This window comes from Zerene cesonia, chromosome 11, assembly GCF_012273895.1.
Source record: "Zerene cesonia ecotype Mississippi chromosome 11, Zerene_cesonia_1.1, whole genome shotgun sequence".
In the NCBI taxonomy this organism is placed as follows: Eukaryota; Metazoa; Arthropoda; class Insecta; order Lepidoptera; family Pieridae; genus Zerene; species Zerene cesonia.
The window spans coordinates 10,640,643-10,662,419 of NC_052112.1; the positions used below are offsets into that span (position 1 = coordinate 10,640,643).

Sequence of the window (21,777 nt, forward strand, 5' to 3'; positions counted from 1 at the left end):
AATTAGGTTTTCATCAGAAATTAAACGTACGGCTTCTGCTATATCGGAATAATTCACTCGATTTAGGCCATGTATGTCAGATAATTTAAACAAACAATTACAAATATTGTAGTGCGCTATTTAGAAAGCATCACCGACCTTTAGATACTACGAGAGACATCTCGTGACATTTCGAATTAACATTACCTACATGTTTGTTAGTGCGTGTGTTGTGAGCAAAGATGTTGGATGGGCGATGTTGATACTGTCTAATAATAATTAGACACTACAAAATTATATATATTTGTCTTCGTTGGTAAAGGAGCACGAGGCTGATATTTGAAAGAATTATATTTTTTATTACAAAAAAAAACATATCATTTAAAAATAGACTAATGAAAGTAATGCAAACTAAACATTTTTACATATTGATAGATTAATAGGGCTTTATGATTCATTTAAAGACCAAATTTTGACACAGACCTTGTTACGATCAACCATAAACATCTCAATGTATAATTATTCACTAAACATACAGTTGAGGCGTTACCCAGGCATTGTGTATTATGCACTGAAAATCGATTGAACGATAAACTCTTAAACTTTATCAATATGCGACTTACATTTAAAGGTAACCAGCACGTAAGAGCAGTGTCGTGTTTACATATAGTCATCATGACAAATTACAATGTGTTTTAGAACAACTTTTACTCTGCAAATAGAAAATTCTTCGAGGCCCTATCGCGAGGTGATAGGGTTCAAAATGTAATAGAATCATAACTTTTACATTTAGCGAATATGTGCTAATACGGTCACTTTTCCAAATAGATTTTGAAGAAAAATGAAAGTTCGCACTTTGACCAGATCGTATTAATGATGCTGAAAGTAATCTTGAACTAGAAGGTGCGTCATAAAGTTGATCGTGTAGAAGACTGCATTCTCTATTCCATATTTCAACGTAGTTTAACCGTTCGACACTCATTCTATTGCCGATTGTCATTTACTTAAACAAAATATGAACTCTTTGCCTCTATATATAAGTATCAATGTCGATACAACTTTAAGATAAATGCTATTATGAAGAACATATCATAGACATGACCAATAGCTATTTTATAAAGCAAGAAGGAAAACTCATCAAAACTATACCACATAAAAGAGAACAGGCAACTCATATTTAGTAAGATAAAAAATCGTTTGCAAAAACAATACAAATATTAATCATGTTCCGATTTCTATTCAATGTTAATAAAACGGTGTCGACTGTATCTCGAGGCGGTCTCGCTGAAGTCGAGATCGCTTTCAGATAAAAGCAGGGCTGGCAAATGTCAATTTAAATAGAGATAATGAATGTCATTTAGAACGTGACTTAGAAAATAATGGTAAATATTATGAGTGCTTAAGAAGTTATTGATTAGAATAATAGATAGATTTCTTTATGTAAAGTTTTCTGTTTCATTATTAACATAAATAACATGTACTAATCTTTTATTATTTTTGGTTACGGGTAATATTTTCTGATTTCCGAACCGGTGGTAAATTTTAAAACTGTTCGACGATTCAAAAATGCTTGTTTAAGAAGTCTACTTGAATAAATGTTTGAGTTTTATTTAAAGTCGTACACTGTAATACACCCAACACGTCATTCTTGTATTGTTATTTGACTTTTCTAAACAAAATGCTTGAAAAATAGTCTTCAAATATTTACTGTAATGGCAACCCTACATCTATCTAGCCACTGATACGTCGTCACTGTGCTATCGACGGCGGCAATTAATCGCAGCGCTGAGATTAAGTTCACGGTTAAGGCTTCGCATTTATCAGCCAAGTGAACAGTAGTTTTGTTGCGATAGAGACGCGGACGGTTGCTTTGCGCTCTGATTTGTTCGCTTGTTTTTCCTATTATTATACGATAGACATATTTAATAATGAAGCATCCGTTATAAGTAAGTGAACACTGCTCATACTCATTTTTGGAAGATATTTAATATATCTTAACCGCTTCCCATACATTTTTCCTTCACATTTATTAGCCATCAATAAAAATTATGTCTCTTCTTTTAATAAAAGTCAAGTGTATTATAATTTTTAGTATATTACATACGCGTATAAAACTAAATTTTAAAAACCCAAGCTAGAATAGATAAAAAAACAAAATTATCGCTAAAATCGGATTATAAAATAAGACCCTTGCCTCCGCCATAGTTTGTCACAAAATACCCTATCTTTACATATAAAAATTACAGTACCAGCTAACCCGTTCACAGCGTCGAACACTGATTTATTTGTTAGATAAGTAGCGTTTCTAGGTCATTCAGAACGTACTGAGAGTGAACTAAAAGCCCACTAAATATCTGCCTGATATGTACTAATGGATGTGTTAATGATTCTGTACCGTAATTGTCTTTGTCTTATTTATTGTCTTGTTACAATTTATGCGTTGGTGATATTGTTTGGATGTTCTGAGTTTTGGTGCCGCTGGCTTAGTGGTGTGCTTCCACATACCTGAAATCGAATTCGAATCCCGGGTCCGGAAAAGGTTGCCATCAAATAATGATGAAATTGTTGTATTCAATAACTAATATTTAGTTCAGTCATTATTGTGTGAAAGATAAAAATAGCCAATTGACTACTAACTGAATACTTTACTAATTTACGATATATTGATATATTGCAATTATCGAAGAAAGCCTTAAACAGAAAGCGCTAGAATGTTTGCATTTTTTATAGTAGAAAAGAGAACTATTTTTACTTAAATAAACCTAAATTTGTTTCCTAAACACTGCTTAAAAATAAACTAAATATACTACTGCTAAAAATATATTAATAAATGTAAATAAAATCAAATATTTCTCTTTTAAAATCGACTTTTTATGTCTAGAACGACGTTATTTACAAACAGTTTCTCGATGTTTAAAAATAAATATACAAAAAAAAAACAGTTACTAAAAACTGTATCACACCATTTCTTAATTGATTGAAATTATTAATAATATTGTAATTTATTAAGTCTTTTATTTTTTCAACAATGGATTGGGACATGTTCCTTCCTTAGGAATTATAAAGGTCAAATAATAGTAATATAACTATATTCAATTACATACTACACTGAAAATGTACGGCGTGGAACCTGGCACATCATACGCAAATAATGACAACTATCGCCGACCTTATGAAGGGGTGTATCTTTTCCCAAGTAAATTTTATTAAAAGCACATTTGATTTCAAATATATTGAAAGAAATTATGAAATAATACACTTTTTTTAAATTATTAAATAATCTGACATTTCAGTTTTCAAAATATTCTTAAAAATATATCGTAGTTGTCGTAACAGAAGTGAATATAGATATTAAAATTTAATCATCGGAATATTTCGAACGCATAAGTAGTAAAGACACATGGGTATATAAGTGACATTTGGGCTTGCACCTGCCGGGGTTACCAGCTGATTTCACAAATACGATCGCAAAAGATAAAACACAAACACTTTACTATGTCTTATAAATTAGATAAGATCCTCTCGCCTATTACATGGGAGTTGGGGCCTCGAAATTGATGAAATGTACTATATGTAAACCTTTTTAAATTGCGCCAGGTGTGCTTGTTATTGTTTGTCATGAATGCGACAAACAAACCAAGAATGTGCGTTGATATTGATCTCGATATTTATGTCTTCATTTAACGATAATTCTTAATTTGATACGAAATAAAAAAAAAAATTGTTTTGAATTACGAATGCAATAAATACTTACATACAACGAAATATATTATTACACGTATATAACAGTATCATCACTTAAAGATGATTTGCAAATCTTCAATGAACATATAAAAAATGTCCTCAAAATATCTGAATACTGAATCACCAACTAAACGCAAACCTGCACGTCTGCACGTCGCAGCTATTTCGCCACAGTACAGTTTGTTTTCGTTTTACGATACTTTAATTGTAGCTTTTAGCAGTGTTCCCACGACTGATTAGAATGAATTATTTTTTTAATTCTGCAAGTTGGATGATGCCTTTATTATTGATATAATGGAGTTATTAGATGGATAGTAATCAGGTTGAAAGTTAGTTAAAAGAATATAAGTTTTAACATAAATTCTGATATTTTAAAAGGAATATCAGGCAAAGTTTGAATTTTTATTTTCACAAAACAAAATATGTGGGCGTAGTCCATATATATTTTGTCTATCAATTATTAAAACTTACCAGTGTAGTATTAAATATAGAAATCACATAGTATAAAACAAAGTCGCTATGCTTAAATCTTGTACCGTTGCGTAGTATTCTACGCAACGGTTTTGATGCATTTTTTATAGATTGAGTGATTCAAGAGGAACGTTTATATGAATAATAACATCTATTAAACCGCGAGCAAAAGCTAGTGTTAACTAAGACAAAAAAAAAATGAACTATATTGAATGTTTTGTGTATGATAGTTCAAAACGCGAAAAATATAGCCAATACCGCCCATACGTTAATATTTAATAGTATTTACCTGACGACACGAATTCTCACCCAACCGCAGCCCGTCATAACCGTCCAAACATGAAAATTCTCCATTATCAAAACTCATCGCGAATGGCGAAGAAAGAGCACCGTTTGTGAACTAAAATGTCGACTAATGTAGGTTTATGTCTCCAAACTTGTCACCCGAACCACCTGTACGCACGTACGCCGCGTTACTCCAGTATAAAATATTTATAATGTAGTGTAACTTAAAAAACAACCTACTTTTAATCCACGCCGTTCGTTTCGGGCATAGCAGTTTTGGCATCAACGTTTTTATTATAACCAATTAACTAATTTACAAGTAAATATCAAAGCATAGGAGATAAATGATGATAAGAGTATTTTGCATACTGTGTACTTATATAATACTAAAATATGTATCGGAAAGTGTGTAAACCATAGTTTTTCATATGAAAATTACGAACTCTAAGATAATAGAATACCATAGAACACTTTCAAGTTTTAGACGTATAAAGTTATCAAAGACTATCAAAATGTTTATACTTTACACATCTACAAGACAATTTCAATATAGGTATAAATAATAATTCATAGCAAACATTTTCAGACCTAGACAAAAAAAATAATCATCGAAATCGGCTTATCTAGTTAAAAGTTGTGAGGTAACAAATAAAAAAATACATTCAAATTGATGTGATGTAATTATATGCTAGCAAAAGAAAAAATTATCCACGTCGAACCAAGTTATCATATCACGATATCGCGTACAAAATAAATTGATCATAGAATACATTTTATGAGGGCCAAACCAGGGCCAGTGTCCTGTGAGGGAACAGGTTTCGTAACGGGACCCCGCTTGACCCCAATTGAATTTTTGGAAGCTGACCGGGTGAGGATGAAATCGTTCTTAGTTGCTTGAGGCCTCTTGTGGTTTGTTTATGTATTATTATTGTTAAAGCATTTATTATCGTGGATGATAAATCGATGCGATTTTCATATATTGATTTTACGATGTGTATTTAAACATCGCTCGTTTAAAACTTTCGGGTAATTGAATAAATACTACGCAATTAAATTATGATTGACTGTATTTATTTTAATTCGATAAAAGTTTTAATGCCTTCAATATATAGGTATATGCTTTGTTTTATATATTGAATCTTACTTACTTTACCTCATACGTACTGGTAATATGTGCATAAATACTATTTATTATTTGTATAGAATGATTAATGTAATATAAAATATAGTTTTTATAGTAAATTTTCTGTTTTTGTAACCGTTTCGATAACCGCAATGAGTGACAGAAAGCACCACGAACTAATATCGGGTACATTAAATAAACGTACATGTGATTTTTTTTAAATATTCATCTTTAAAATGTATTCATACAACCATTAAGACATAACTCTAATATTGAGTCGTAATTTAATAACTTTCTCGTGAAACAAACTTGTAAATTCTAAGAATAATAAAAAAATGAGTCACATTATAAGGAAAATGAGATTTATTAATTACGCAATAACTTTCATCGCGAAGGAGGGTTTCCCAGTACTTATTTTGGGCACTTATCAGGTATCTCATGGAATTTGCTTAATATTTAGGTCGTCCCGGTCATCCTGTTCATGATTCAGTCACGTGTGATGTAATTTTAATGAAAGTTTTTCTTTAAGAGGTCATTAAAACGGATTTTTGATTGGTTTTAAAGTGAAAGTGGGATATTGATCATCGGTATACCTATATAACTACTTTTGTGAAATACATTTTATGATGAACTGTGAATAAAACCGCAAATAATAACTTGAAGTAAATTGTAAATATAAATTTAAGTTTCTCCGAAAACGTTGATCGGCGAAGACTAGCAAGTAAGAAACGAAAAGAGTTTAACGGTTGCCTGGTAGAGATGACTTTTAGCCATAAAGCCGCCAGTTGTGTACTAGTTTTAAGTTGCTGTTTCTAATTTTATCTGTTTTATAATTTTGTAAGTGTGCAATAAAGAATAAATAAATAAGAAACGATATAGTACATTAAATTAGTCAAACTATCATGTAAGCTCTGTTTTCCAATGATGATGTGTTCCTATCCCATAAATATAAGATATGTGAACATTTACAGGCGCAAAACATTTAAAAATATAAGCCTTACAAGAATAATTTGAAACAAGATGTATATTACGCTAATGCCTAAATGAATTTCTAAAAAAACTGCATATATCTCAATTCATAAATTGCCAGCAGAATAAAAATTAACAAAAAAAACGTTTGAATTGTAGATAATAATTAAAAACTAAAACTACATAAATATGACATACAAAGATCTTCAATAACTCTTTGAAAGTCATTGTAGGTCAATGTAAAAGCATTGCTAACGTGCTCTTGACTTTGAAAGGAGGTTTCGGGGTCGCCGGGGGGGAGAGGGGGGAGGAGGTAAAAGTGAAACGTCTCTTAGCGATTCACATGAAGTTAATTGTTTGCACGCTGAGCAGGCGCGATGGGTTATGATACACTGGATTTGTAGATTAATGTCCAAAAATTAGTGTTACAGCTTTGAAACTGAACCTATGTATCCGGAGAGTCATCTTTATCATAGGACGATATGGATGGAGTTCAGTACAATCTTTAAAGAGTAATATAGCAATACACAAGTAGGGTACACAACCTATCAGTAATTATAAATTTATGCACAAACCGAAGTTGAAGTCATCAAAATCCAACATCATTTCTGCCTACAATTTAAATTCAAAGTTACATTATCCGATTATGTTCCAGATAAATAATAAGGACTTAATTAAGAACAGTTTTTAAAGATATATAGGTTGTTATTTATACTTGTTTTGTGACAAATAATACTACGTACATATATACTAGCGCCACTTACAGATTAAATAAGAAACTTTATATTGCTGTTTGTAATTCTGTATCATCTGTGCTATAATTTTTTTCTTGTTTGTACGAAACTAAAACTGCGTTTTTAACATAGGTAACTTGAAAACCAACGAATTTTATTTGGTGTATCGTTTAATGATGCAACAAATAAAAAAAAGGATTGTGGAAAACATAAAATCTTTATAGTCATGTGCCCGCCATGCCGCTAGCTGCAGCCAGTATACAATGTGGTAGAGAAAGGTAAACGAACAAAGGACGCGCTGCCCACATACTAACATGATGCAAATGTGTTAGTCAGTTATTAGAAGTCGATACTATTTTAGAGGAGATGCAAAAGAGAGCAAAGGTATAATTACCTACGTGTCAATTCGGTTATTTAAGCTTATCCTTAGAGGTTTTTTATAACGATAAAGATAAAGATGTAAATTGCTTCAAAAAATAATGTTATCAAAGCACGTCGTTCTGTAATATTTTATAACATAATGTGTCTATCTGAGCATCTTAAAAAACACTTAAAACTTTACGACAGTGTTTGTAAATCCAATTAGTAAGATATGTACAAATTATTGAATAGAATTGATAATATAGAATTGTCTAAATATCACACTTGTTTATCAATTATGAGTTTTAACAAATTAACCGACCGACGAAGCCGGCCGACGAGTTGACGATATTTAGAATACAAGACGGATCGCCTCAAAACAGAATCAAACGGGTACCGTACAAAATTCTCATTTCAACGCTTTATATGTAATTATCGTATAAATTATGAAGCAGTGGATGGATACAACGGTACGACTACATTATGACGTGTAACCGACCATACGGTCCGTTGATCGCGGTAAACAAACACTGGATAGCTGGACTTTATAACTAGCCAGTCTCTGCCCCACCTGTTTGTTCGTATTAGCTTATTTTGTACTGAGTCTGAAGACACATGATTGTATGTAGGCTCATTAGTCATGCTAAGGAGGATTTGTTATTGGATGTTGTCTTTCGTTAAACGTATAACTATGCTCAATCTGCCTTGCCTTTTCATCAGTCTAAAAGCATTGTTGCGGTACTGTTTATTGGCCACCTATAGACTGGAATATATAAAATATAATATATATAATAGTGTATTAATAATAAAACAATATCTACATTAAGTTCGGATTTAAAGATATCACACGATCAATCTTAAACATGTTCATTATCGGCTTTTCTGTTCCTTGAAGGAACAAAGGTCTCCTTTTAGTGGTATAGTGTAGTCGCTAGACGCAATGGATGTATTATGAATAATATGCAGATCTAGATAGATCAATTGGTGCTTTTGATTATAAATTTGTTTTAAACACTCACAAAGAGACAAATAACGTAATGTGTTATGTGCAATTTATTCTGAATCAATTGTTACGTATTTTAACGTCAAATTACAAAAAAATTCACCAACTATCGTTACAAAAAGCAAGGCTTCCACTATACAGGAAATGCCTAGTTTAGAAGTCCAGCGTTGTTAAGGATATATAAAGAATTGATTAAGTATATTTTTTATTACATTACATACTATATATTTTATATTTCCTTTATAATTCACGTATTTCATTTGAATATGATTTATTTTACTATAAACTTTCTGTATTCAAAATTGATCTCTGCAAATGATAATAATAAATTATACGGTATACTGTTACTAGTGTGACGATTTTGAAAACATTTCAAACTTACTTAGAGTTGCATATTTAATCACACAACGGCCAACGTACACACGCGGTCCACAGTCGCGGGCAGCAGTCAGCGCTGTAACGAGCCAGTCATTGGCTACGTCAACGATACAGTTAGGCAGTGACGTAGCTGCAAGGCCGCTGGCGCACGTGGTGAGCCTTCTACAGTCGAGAGAACATATTCTATCACCTAAGCATATAAGATATTATTGGATAGTCTAATAGTTCATTTGAAGTTCAGTCGTTTCACAAGTTTGTTATTTTAGAATATATAAAATATTTTAACATTAGCACATATCTAAGTCGAGGATATTGACATGATCCTTGAATGTCTTATTGTATATGCTAAAATAAATTTCGAGACGGTATTACTGAAATATATAAAATTATTTTATACCTAAGAAATGAGCATTCATTTAGCTTTTTCGCTTAATTTATCAGTCTTCTCAGTATATGTAACTATGTAAGGAATTTTTTTTATGTTTGTATGATTTACAGTATCAGTTATATGTACCCAGTTAATATTTTAAATAAATTCAAGTAAAACTTAAAAGACGATAAAATCATAGACAAAATGTATTACTAAAACCAGTATTCAAGTAAACGGCCTGCAGAAGTTTACAGCCGCAACACCGTGCCATGTAAATCGATATGTATTAAGTAAAACAAGTTACTAAACATAAAGTTAAGACTAAGTTAGAGCAAGGGAAGTCAGGGCCACAGCCTAATGCACCGTTATATTGGACAAGGAGCTGGTTAGGTTGAGATTATAATGTTAGTAAATATTTAAATAAAAGAAAAAGAACGTTGTTGATTGTTTCTATAGAAAACTTTTGTTTAAGTTAAGTAATGTAATGATTGATTCATTCCATTTTATATTGAGTTTTATAATTCAATTGACATGAGTGAATATCTGTGATTGTCATGAGACTTTGCGCCTAATATATATTCAATCAAGTTACTATCGATTCCTGTAAATAAAAAATACCATAAATATTTACATTTCTAATTTCTTATACATACCACAGTTGCGAATTCTGAATCATCAAAAACTGTTCCGCCCATGTGAACCGTCCTTATCTAATCGCGCTCATGTGAATCAACCCTTATCTAAATTCCTCCAAGACGCGGTCTCAATGAAATGTAGGCTTATGTAGGTCAAGTTTATTGACAAACCAGGACATTGCCCGTGCGCTGTCTCCCTCGCACGCGTTGTCTCGCTCTAAGGCCTAAGCGATACACTGTCCTTGCGCCGTGTCTCTCTGGCGGGACTAACTTAGATCTTATTTGTGGGCTGTATGAATCATTCGCTGATTGTATTTGCTATTGAAATGTTATTGAAAACTATTTATTTTAAATATGTTTACTTGTAAATAATTGAAGAATATGATTTTTCTAACAAAATCAAAGGATTTTTGGACTACTGTATTAAGTACATTTTTCTGTTAGTTACCAGACTCCTACGAAACGTCTGGATTGATTCTCATTAAATTTTGTGTACATATATATGAGAATCGGCCAACATCTATTTTTCATATCCCTAAATGATAAGTTTAAGGCGGAACAGCATTTGCCGGTTCAGCTAGTTTAATATTAATTGCATAGACTGACGTATCTTTTTATTAAATTTAAGTTTAAAAACATTATTCTATTACTGTTTGTGTATCTATTATTAATATTTGAAGTACCTTCAATGCAAGCGCGTTGAATTCTTTTACACACAATCATGAAAATTTACATAATGTTGACTCGTAAAGCTTATTTGAGGATTATGCAGTAAATACAAATATTCACTATACTATAATAATAACATTTACAGAAGTACCTAATAAATGTTTTAAGATTGCTGTCAATTATTCTAATCTTTGAGAGTATTTAGAGATGACTTCAACCTACATGACTTATTTAGTCTAGCTTGACAGAAAATGTTTTTATATAGGAATTTCGATGATTTTGTACTTATTAACAAGCGACTTTAAAAAAAGATGTGAATATTAATTCGACTGCTTTCTTGTTTTTGTTATCTCGTAACTTTTCATTGGACAATTTTTAAGACTCCTTTTTTATTTAAAAGCTAGTGCCTGTCCTGTAGTTCCATATAAATTTATTATTTCGAGATATTCACATCAAACAATATCATAGCGATTGTGCTCATACATTAGAAAGGCATAACAAACTTCACGCAATTACGTTCTAAGATATAATCATCCCTTTAACCCCATTTATCGGATATAACCTGATACGAACCGGATATCAGTTTAATAAACGGGAAGTGAACCCGCTCTCAGGTGTTCCTTCTCTAGGTTAATGGGTTGTTTGGATAGTTTTTATTAAATGATAGAAAAAAAGGGTGAAAAAAGAATCTTCGAGACACAGGGGTGTCGTTGGGTGGGAAGCTATTTGAGTAGACTTGTGAGAAATTGAACTTCTTGTAAGATCTATATATAATTAAGAGCAATTTCATCTGGAGTTCTTCACGACCTTTATTATACAAAAATAACGATGTTTTATCATGTTTCCTACTTGCATAGTGTAATGGTTCTTTTCTAATGTAATTGTTGTCATAGCCAAAAAAGTAATTAATTTATCACATTTTATAATAACTAAGTTAAATAAAAGCAGGGATGAAGCAGCTAGCTCACAAACAAACTGTAATTTTGCGATACACATAAAAATAGTTTAACGATAAAATAATAAAGAATGATGTAAAAAAATATGTATCCCAACCCGTCCATTGTTGTGTCTATAAAAAGAAAGTACTTACGGCTTTTGTATTCAACATCGAAACATCAGGTGCGTTAATCGATAAAGATGAAGGCATATCAAATGTTTTGACTTATCTTGAGTAATTATGAAATAATTTATTCAACGCATTCTTCAGACATGGTTGAGTTGTATGTGAAGGAAAACATTTTTTTTGTGACGGTCTTTTATATAACGGTCACACAATGTGACATCAAACTTATTATTTTTATGTTATTTGGATACTTTTTTGTTAATTTTTTTCGTTATTGTATGATTTTGACATAAAGCTATTTTCATGAATACTCAGATTCTGGAAGAATCAATATTATGGAAGATGAATGGGATTGAAAGGTAAGATCTTAAAGTATTAGGTAAACTTTGAGTTTCTTCAACCTCTTTAGTTTGTAAGATTCTACTCCGGTATGGATGGGAGACTCTGGTGCAGAATGATAAAACTCACGTTTCGAGAAGTGGTAATGTAAATAATGTGTAGATTAATTGAAAAATCGTATTATTTCTTGCACGCTCGTTCGATTCAATTCAAACTTCCAGGTCATAATCACTGAGACATTGCTGCTTACTGAGCGACCGATTCACCTAACCAAATCTGCCAAGAAATCAAAAATCAATACACACTCAGGTACCTTCCCACCGAGCGCACATGTCTTTTTTTCTTAAATTCAAATATCGACTGATTGAAGGGTTGTAGGGACATCTGTCACAGAGAAAGCTATGGGAAAGCCTCACGAAATTTCGGTAACATGTGCGCAAACCTTATTGTTTGAGTGGCATGTGTTATTTGGTATACTTTTTTGATAATTATAGCGTGGATTGTGGTCTTCAATTGTTCTATTGATACAGTATTCTTGACTTTTCACTAAATTGCCAGTTTGGAGTTATGTTCAATTTAATATTTTATATAGCGCATAGATGTTTTTAAAATTAAGTAGCCGTCTTAAAGTTGTCTAGCTCTGATAACACATGAAGTAAATTAGAAGTAGGTATTTTAACTTTATACCCAAAGTGCCACCCAGCTCAAAACGCTTCACATCTATAAATAATATGAAGCTAAAGAATATGTTTATAAGTTTGAACTCTAATCTCAGAAGTTATATTTGCAATGTTACTTTTGTATGAAATAGTCCACTTATCGAACAAAGCTATAAACATGATGAACGACGTGGGTGAATCCGCGCGGCTCAGCTAATTCCAGATATATTATGAGGCGAGTGATAAATATCGACTTGAATGTATAAACAACTTCTTTTAACAAAATACAAACAAAACGCACTCACTGATGCAAACAAAAAATGTTTTTATAAACACGAAATTTCCTTGCAAAAGTGGTCGCAACTCGAGCAAGAAGGAAAAAATTATGTTATAATTAAAATGGCAGAAGTACATAGCAGATTTTTGCTCCTGACTTTAAAACCTGTCTTTTCTTTTACATTTTAGGTCACAAGAACGTATACTAGTTAGAGTATCTTGTTTAGCTTTCTCCGGCGTGCGTGACTCGACTACTTCGAGCCAAAATGAGCCTTACACTGTACGAAATAGAATAAATTTTATATCCACGTGCTGGGACCACTAGGCCAGTGGGCGAGACAAATACTGACTTTGATGTCTCTTGAATGAATTTCTTGGGATTAATAAATACGAATAAAATCAAGCTAATAAGCTGCAACTGTTACGTTTGATTTAATTGTTAAAAAGTTTTAAAATGAGGTAATATTTAAAGCCACTTTTAATTATTTAAAATTATTAGTTTGTGTTTTAATTTTTATCATAATTATTTTCTATTCAGAACTCTGATAAAGCCCCTTTTATCTATAGGTTATTTGTATTATAAAATATATTATACATATTATATTTATTTTGAAAGGATTTTGCAATCCTTTAAAAGTTATTTTGTTTTAAGTATTTTGTCTTTAGCATATAATTAATATCAATAGAGCTTTGTACAGAACCGACCTGCTATACACCAAAGTTCGTTGATAAACTTTAGCACGTTTATCCACTTTAAACCATTATTTACTACCTTGATAAGTAAATAATAGTAATAGTTCATTCATACTTCAAAGCAGCGACTAGCAAAAGAATCCGCAATGAAAATCGTTAGTATTTGGCATTCAGCAGTCGCCAGTGGGTCAGTGGACTGTCAGCTGATGCTTTCACCGGGCGACGTCCTGCGCGCACGCACGTGTCCTTATGACGTTTGTGATTTACGTACTGTTGAGTATGTCTCTGTTAGTATAGCATATAAAAATGCTCATCTGATTGTGGCAAAATCTTTCTTAGATAGTATTCTTGTATTTTTTATTTCCTATATCTTGCTGATTATAAATATTTTGTTGGTTTACGATTAAAGATATAATATATTACTGTAAAAACCCATCAGTGAAGATGTGTCCGGTTGTATATTTACAATAAATATCTATCGAGGATAGAGTCTGATTCATACCAACTACCGGCATGGGAGGCCATTTTCTTACATATCCCAATACTTATTAGCATTTGTTGTGCAATGTTCATTATACACTGATTCGTGTCCTAGAAGATAAATTTACTGCCTGCATACTCATCAAACCTTGGACATCGTTATGTCGGAATGACCAACGTATTGGGTAATAATGGATGCGTGTGAATGTAAAAAGGTTTTTTCCTTGTTTCATCGATACCTGAACGATAACACGGTATTCGTAATTAGTCATTTATTTAATTGTTACGAAAAATTTGCTTGGATTCTATTTCACGTTCTGTCATGAAGTAATAAATGACAGTAATTATAAATGCACGAGTTAAGTACTAAAAGAAAATATGAAAATATGAAAGCAATCTGTATGAAAAATATTCCTATTAAAAATATACATGACAATCTTGCGTACCACGTCTTTACAACATCCTAAAACTAAATTCAATGACCAAAAACTTTCTCAATCTCGTTTATATTAAACTAATATGTAACAACAAGTACAAAAAAGCGTATATTTGTTAACATATACCTACATACTGTCAATTTAATATTTATATTCCTGATTTATATGCTTTATCTTGAAATAAAACAACTGAAATGTAAATTATGAATTAGCGAACAAAGCGCAGCCGTAAGTCATGTACTGTAATTCAAGTATACTAAACGACTCGCACGTGAGCAAAACCGGGTGAAAACAATCCACACTTGACATTCACATGGTCATTGCCGAGTGGAGCCGAGACGCGTCGAGTGAAAGTTACCCCCCGTCCCCCCTCCCGCCACGGGCCCCGCGCCCGCCGCAATATGTGTCACTAGCCGTAGAAAATGTGCGACGAATGAAAAATATATTTTCCGACGCTAGATGTATTTATTAGCGGGATGTTTGAACTTTGATTGATACGTGTAAAGAAATGGCTTAACTGCCTGTTGACGTACTTAGTAATGCATTAGAAGATTGTATTTGAAGGACAATTAGCCAAACTTAGAGGGGGTAGGGTTATTACTTTTGAAAAACTATATTTAAATGCCTGGGCTTAATTTGTGAGTTACATTGTATGAAATTATCAGGAAAACTTTCGGTATCCGTATTAGTTCACTTAATTGTCTTCTGTTCTGTTTTGCTTATTCAAAAGTCTAACAAAACAACTTTTGAGGAAAAATAAAATAACCTTTATAAAAAAAATTATCACAAAATGATCCTGCAGGCGGGAACAAAAATACTTTTTTCCTACCGGCGAAGGATCTTCATCATGATGTATTTAGTTAGACTGATTTGATTATATCTACATTATGTTATACTTTTTTCTCTTTTCATGAATTTTTGCCAGCCATTTTTTTTTTTGTAAAATATTGCTTTTATTGAAATGTTGTTTTCACTACTTTTCTTTTTTTTATAGTTTCGATTAATTAGCATTTCCTATTCCAAACTGTAATAAACTAAGAAGTTGTGTTTTGTAGGTATATAATATTCGTAATTACCGTTAAAAATACTTTATTTGATACCACTTTTTGGCGCCAAAAATTTTTGTAAAAATAATTTAATACAATACGTCTGTGTCTTTACTTGTCTCTCGAAAAACTTTGATTGTTCCTTCATAGTCGGGTAAAAGGTGTGATTATTTCTAATGATGGTGTAATGAAGTCTTTAAAAAACTAATAACTGTGGAGGTTCGGATTAGGCTGCGATGATATTACGGTCACCCTTTATACATTGTAAAATTCACGAGGCTGTAATATGTCCACTTAATAAGTTATACGAATAATTTTTAGTACCTATAGCAGGACTAAAAAGTATTTTCATAGCTCTAAAGGTCAAGTCAAGCATTACATATATTATCTGAACAATCCAACCAAAATAATTAAAAACAGTTGATACAAATTTTTTGTTCTTATAAGCATCAGAAGAAATTAAGATAACTCAATTTGAACGTGTTTCATTGTTGTTTAACTATAAACTACTTTCATCTTGATATTTCAATTTCACAACACAGTCTTGAAATTACATTCATGCTATTTAAAGGAATAAGAGTTGTTTGTTTTTTTTTTTTGTTTTATCGAGTTGACAATTAAATTTAGTTCACGTATAACTAAAAAAAATAAATAATTTACATTTTGGTTACTTATTTTGGTAAGATTATACTGTAAATTGCACCTGTCACCATCGTCATGTCTCACTTGGAGCTAGGAGGGAATCCCAGTCAAATATCACGCTATATGTTTGTATGTAGACTGTATGGATCTTGAGACCGTTGCATCAATTTAAAAATAATTTTTCAAAGTTTTGGGATTGTTTATTTTATTTCCTACTAGCTTTTGTCCGCGGCTTCACACGCGTTAAAGGAGTAGTGTTATAGATGTTCTTGTATATAAACGATCCTCTTGAATTATTCTATCTATTAAAAAAAACCCCTCATTTAAACATACAAAGGGGGACATAGGGACAGAGAAAGCGACTTTGTTTTATACTATGTAGTGATATTAGAGCCCCGAACGTGCTACAATATAAGAGTTAATAATGAGGATATTTATATTAAATATCAGAGCACATCATGAATCTTATTCTCAGTTGTTACGTTGGATTTGATACAGTTCAGCCAGGTACAGGTATCCCCAGAACGTTCTCGACTTAGAAGCCAGTTGAAATGTATATAAATTTGATTGACTGTTGTTCCCTTTAACTCTTTACTCTTGTATCATATAAACATTTTAATAGCATTTATGTAGTATTTTATCTGGACGAATCTGAGGATTGTAGCAAGCATATTATACAAATATGAAATAATAATACATAGTTTGTACCGCCCTGCTCCACCTACCCAGTTGCTACATCGCGAGTCTCCTATCTGACTCATGAGATAATTCGACTTTGAGGGAATGTGTCACCTTAGTATTTGAGGTCGAATCATTTGTATATATAATCACTTTCGATGTTTGGAGAACTTATACCGATTTCTTTCCTTGATAAAATCTCGTTTAGAATGTAATTTTGTGCTAAGCCACCGTTCAATCAGGAAAATCTATTATACAAAATGAATTAATAGCCTTAGATTATTTGTGTTTAATCAATCGTTATGCGGGACTCACTACTTTTTGTAGAAGGAATTGGATATATATGAATATATATGACAACAGGAACATAAAGTTATAAAAATATAACCTACTGAAAGGTTTCGACAGGTTACCAGTGTGGTTTTGGTAATAAGGCGTGTTGTCAAAAGAAATAACCTGAGGATTTCCTCCTCTGCTGTGTTTTTTAGTATTAAATATGCATTTTATAGTGTGAAGTTTTTAAGTTGAGCCTTAAACTGTCGAATGTATCCGCACTATTGGCAATAATTCATTAAGAATAAAGTAATTAATTATCAAAGATAAATATTCAAAGGATGGTAAAGTTAGAAGGGAAAGAATAAATAAAATAATATAATGACATCAAATAAATTTATCCTATATTGTAAAGAAAACTCTAAATATTCTTATTGTTGATTTAAGACTTTTTCGGAAATAAGAACTCGAATAAGTTATTTAAAGATTATTAATAATTAAAGGATCTAAATTAATCGTTTAATACTTTGCATTTAAGCAATACAATTAGGTTAGTAACAGGACTAATTCTTTTGTAATTACAAAACGATACACATATTATTAATAATTAAAAAGAGGCAAGACAAAAACGAGTTTAAAAAAATTTAAAAATTGTCCATGCTGTAATATCCATAGATACTCAATTTCAAAATAATACAACAAACATGTAATTCGTACAAAATTCGCGCATCGGTGCTCTTATCAAATTAATACCCTAACAGGTTTAGTTATTCTAGGTCACTCACCCGCATTACCTAGACGATAGGTCAATGTACATAAAAAAACACCGAAATTTTGCGTAAACGCATAACACAAGGTCGCCTTTTTAAAGTACCGTATGTACTGTATGTATGTATGCAGGAATAACTAGCGGTCCGGGCTATGTGGGTCACAAATTCGGCAGACGTTATTTCGTTGGTGAATTTATATTTTTAACTGTACATGTTGAATTGACGCATGTTTCTTAAAACATTGTATGTAATTTACTTATTGGAGAGTTAACATAAATTAAAGGTGCGATATTCAACAGGTTCACAATAACTGAAATTAACGTAAGAATTCTCTTGGTATTTGATTTTCTAAAATAGCAAGCGGTAAGGACTCACCTGAAATATTGCAGTAATATCGTGGGCAGCGGTGAAGTAGGTGTCAAATCCAAAACATTATACACTTAAGTCCACTTGTCACAAGCGTCACTTTCTTGAGGGGTCAGAAGTACCAAGGCCGTGGGGGGTTCAGGCACAGACTAGAAATAATAGAGACAACTGTAGACACCATAAACTACTCTGTGTTATAGGCGAAAAGCAACTACAAGATATAATTGAGATTCAATATTCAATTTAAGTTAACTAAAAATTTTGATTGTATAATTTATATTAATGAAATAATAAGAAATAAAGACAAAGTGTTAATACAGAGAAGTAATACTCAAAAATACAGATATACAACCTTCAAGTCAAAATCCAGAACAGTTGAGAAAAAAAGCAAGTACGGTACATGCGGTTAGTAAAAAGTCAATGTGATTGGCAAAAATAAAAGATACACGAAACCTCAGCTATACAAAAAAGGAGGGTAGCGTCACACACATCACAACACGTCACTTTATTAATGCCAATTACATTTGGGCACCAAAGGTTGAACGTACGAAAGCACGAGTGCGCCGCACTGGCCGCTTGCTTCCGTTGGGATCTATCACGAGAGGCGGGCGCGAGCCGCGCGACCAACGAGTGACTGGCGGCGCGCGCGCACCCCACTTACTGCCACCAAAAATTTTCTACCACCAACGGGATTGTTAGACCGCGGCCCGCTTAACACCGCTACGAATGAGATGCTGCTATGGAAATCTAGCGTCTTGACACTGTGTTTTTATGTTAGGATTTTTAACCTTAAAATATATCGTATTGATAAAAAAACATAGTGTTATAATATAAATAATTACGCAATTATTCACTATTTAATAACATAACAATTAATTAGGTATTTTTGTATACAGTACCTTTTTTTGTGTGTTAACTTTATTATTGTCACATTTAATAAGTAGAAACGATCCATTCCACTATCATTGATACAACAACTAATTCAATTTATAGACTTTTTTATATTCAATATAATGTAACACGTTCACACTTCACTTCTATATTTAAAACTAATATCTAAATTAAATGCATTAATTTGTCGTGTATTTAAACGCAATATTATTACGTATTATTCATAGTTAAAATAAAATCCAAAAGCGACGCATTTCTCTTCAAGTTGAAAGCCCCTGTCGATTGCTATCTCCAATGCGTATACGCACACAGACGCATGCACGCACACGCCGACACCCGCACTCAGCCTACAGACCTACAAGCGGCACTTTCACTCACTAAAACCTCTATTGTAGGGTGAAAGAGTTGACTTTTCACTGGCTAAACTGCAATGGGCATTTGTCAATCGAGTTGGTAAGTGGGCCACCGATGATTTTCTTTGTAGGCTCCGGTGGGGCCCTGCTAAGGTCCTATATCTTTAGCATTTGGATAAGCAATAAGCAAGATGCTTATAATCTTATACATGTGAGGTTAGTGATTCAATATTTTATACATGACGTTTCATTTTATTCACATTAATCGAAAACAACAAATTTGACAATACGAGTAGATATTATTTGCCTTCTTATAAAGTGTAACGGCGATTTGTGTGTTCGGTTTGTTGATACCTGATCGAGAGAATACAATTATTATAATAAGATAACGTTTTTATAGTATTCTACTGAAAATATTAAACATATATCAAAATTTAAAGTTACCCAAAGAACATCTTCAACCTCCATGAATTCATTCTAAGAAATATCTAACAAAACTTTAATTTAAAACACCTTACACGAATGGTTATATAGGTTTTAGCAATAATACCACATTAATATATAGAAATATTTCACATAACACACAGACTCATGTATACTAAACTTATTCGACACTGTTCGATTGACGTTGTAATAAATAATTGAAATAGTTCAGAGACTATCGCCTACATATATAAAACGTCAATTGTTTAGCCAAAAGTCTTAATTATTTCCTGTATAGTGAGTAAAAACTGTGTAATTATATAATAACGGTAAGATTCATTTGTATTATGCTGATTTCGTTCCTAATTACTGAGGCTTGCAGAAAATGAGGTTTAGGTCAACTTTACCTTGATTAAACATAAATATTAGTATTTGAAATAAAAAATTATATGTACAAGTTAATTTAAGCAATAGCCTATATGTATATAGAGTTTCATAAAATTCGTTTCAGAATTCTGAATGAATAGAGCTTTTTTAAAGGCGAATTTGCGAAAGCTTATTCATTCATACGAACTCTCGGATTGACATTTTTTAATGTCAATCCGAGAGTCAAACCTTTTGGTTTGTGAGGACTTTGTTACCACTATCATCCAAAGTAGGATCTAAAAGTGCATAAACTGACAACAATATTCTGTAAAACACAGAAAATCATGCCAATAGGTTAAAAGCCCACAGAATTATCGAGAAAGGTAAACTAAATACAGTCGAATTGAGAACAATTTTTAGGAACCTCGGTTAAAAACAGACTGTACAACACGTGTATAGGTACGCAAAGAAACAGCAGATTAATGAATAGTCTAATGATATCCGACTAACCGCTTCAATCTTCAATCAAATTATTAATTTGTCGAAATAATTGTGAGCAAGATATACTGTCGCGATCTGTTCCAATTGGTTGATGAAGCGATATGTCATTAACAGTTAATGGGGCATATTTTGGTTTGACAGCTCGATAATTTGTGGGAGTGGCCGTAAACTAAATAAATGATAAATGATCTGGGAGATCGTTATTAAATCTAAATGAATTGTATCGCTCGCGGCGTTATCTGTTTCATTAGCTAATTTTGGAATGGAAATCATTGATTATTTCTCATTTATATATTATGAATATAGATATCTTTTAAAAATCAAGTTACAGTTTATTAAAGACGTAACTTTCTAATTCAATTTATTGTCTATTCGTCACAAGAGTTAGGTGAGCTTGTTCAACCAAAACATAAAAGTCATCGGGAATTTGTTAATTTCAATGATCTCACGGATGTTGCAGCTTTACTGAAAAGTAAATAATTTACATCTTCCCTCATTACAGTCTCCATGGCTCCATATCTGTAATATCGCTCTCAAAAAGATTGTAATATGGCTCGATTTAAAGTCTTATGCAGTTGGAGCCCTTACTAGGAATCTAGGCCATATCTACGTAGGTATATAATAAATCTGAGTGCCTGTTTGCATGTTGCGGTGTTGTTGCTCTTTCATTATGCAAACAAAATGAAAACAAATTTGTAATATGTATGGATATATCTCTGTGTTATAGAACTAATTTCTCTGTGTTATAGAACTAATTTAATGGATTTTGAAAATAGATATCTACAGCAGCATAGATCTACG

The 21,777-nt window shown here is 32.1% G+C and overlaps 1 protein-coding gene across 4 annotated transcripts in view; it reads right to left on the reverse strand.

Moving 5' to 3' along the window:
- The window catches only part of LOC119829910 (ichor-like), a 34,207-nt gene extending 15,099 nt beyond the window's left edge, over positions 1-19,108 (reverse strand). Inside the window, exons 1-2 of one of the 4 annotated variants that reach the window (XR_005287823.1) lie at positions 18,991-19,108; positions 18,452-18,591 (exon numbers count right to left, since the gene is read on the reverse strand). The gene's annotated coding sequence lies outside the window, so the exon portion shown is untranslated. Of the gene's footprint in view, positions 1-18,451; positions 18,592-18,794 lie in introns of all 4 variants that reach the window. The other 3 variants (XR_005287824.1, XR_005287822.1, XR_005287821.1) reach the window with 3 other exon arrangements.
- Between the last annotated feature and the right edge of the window lie 2,669 nt (positions 19,109-21,777).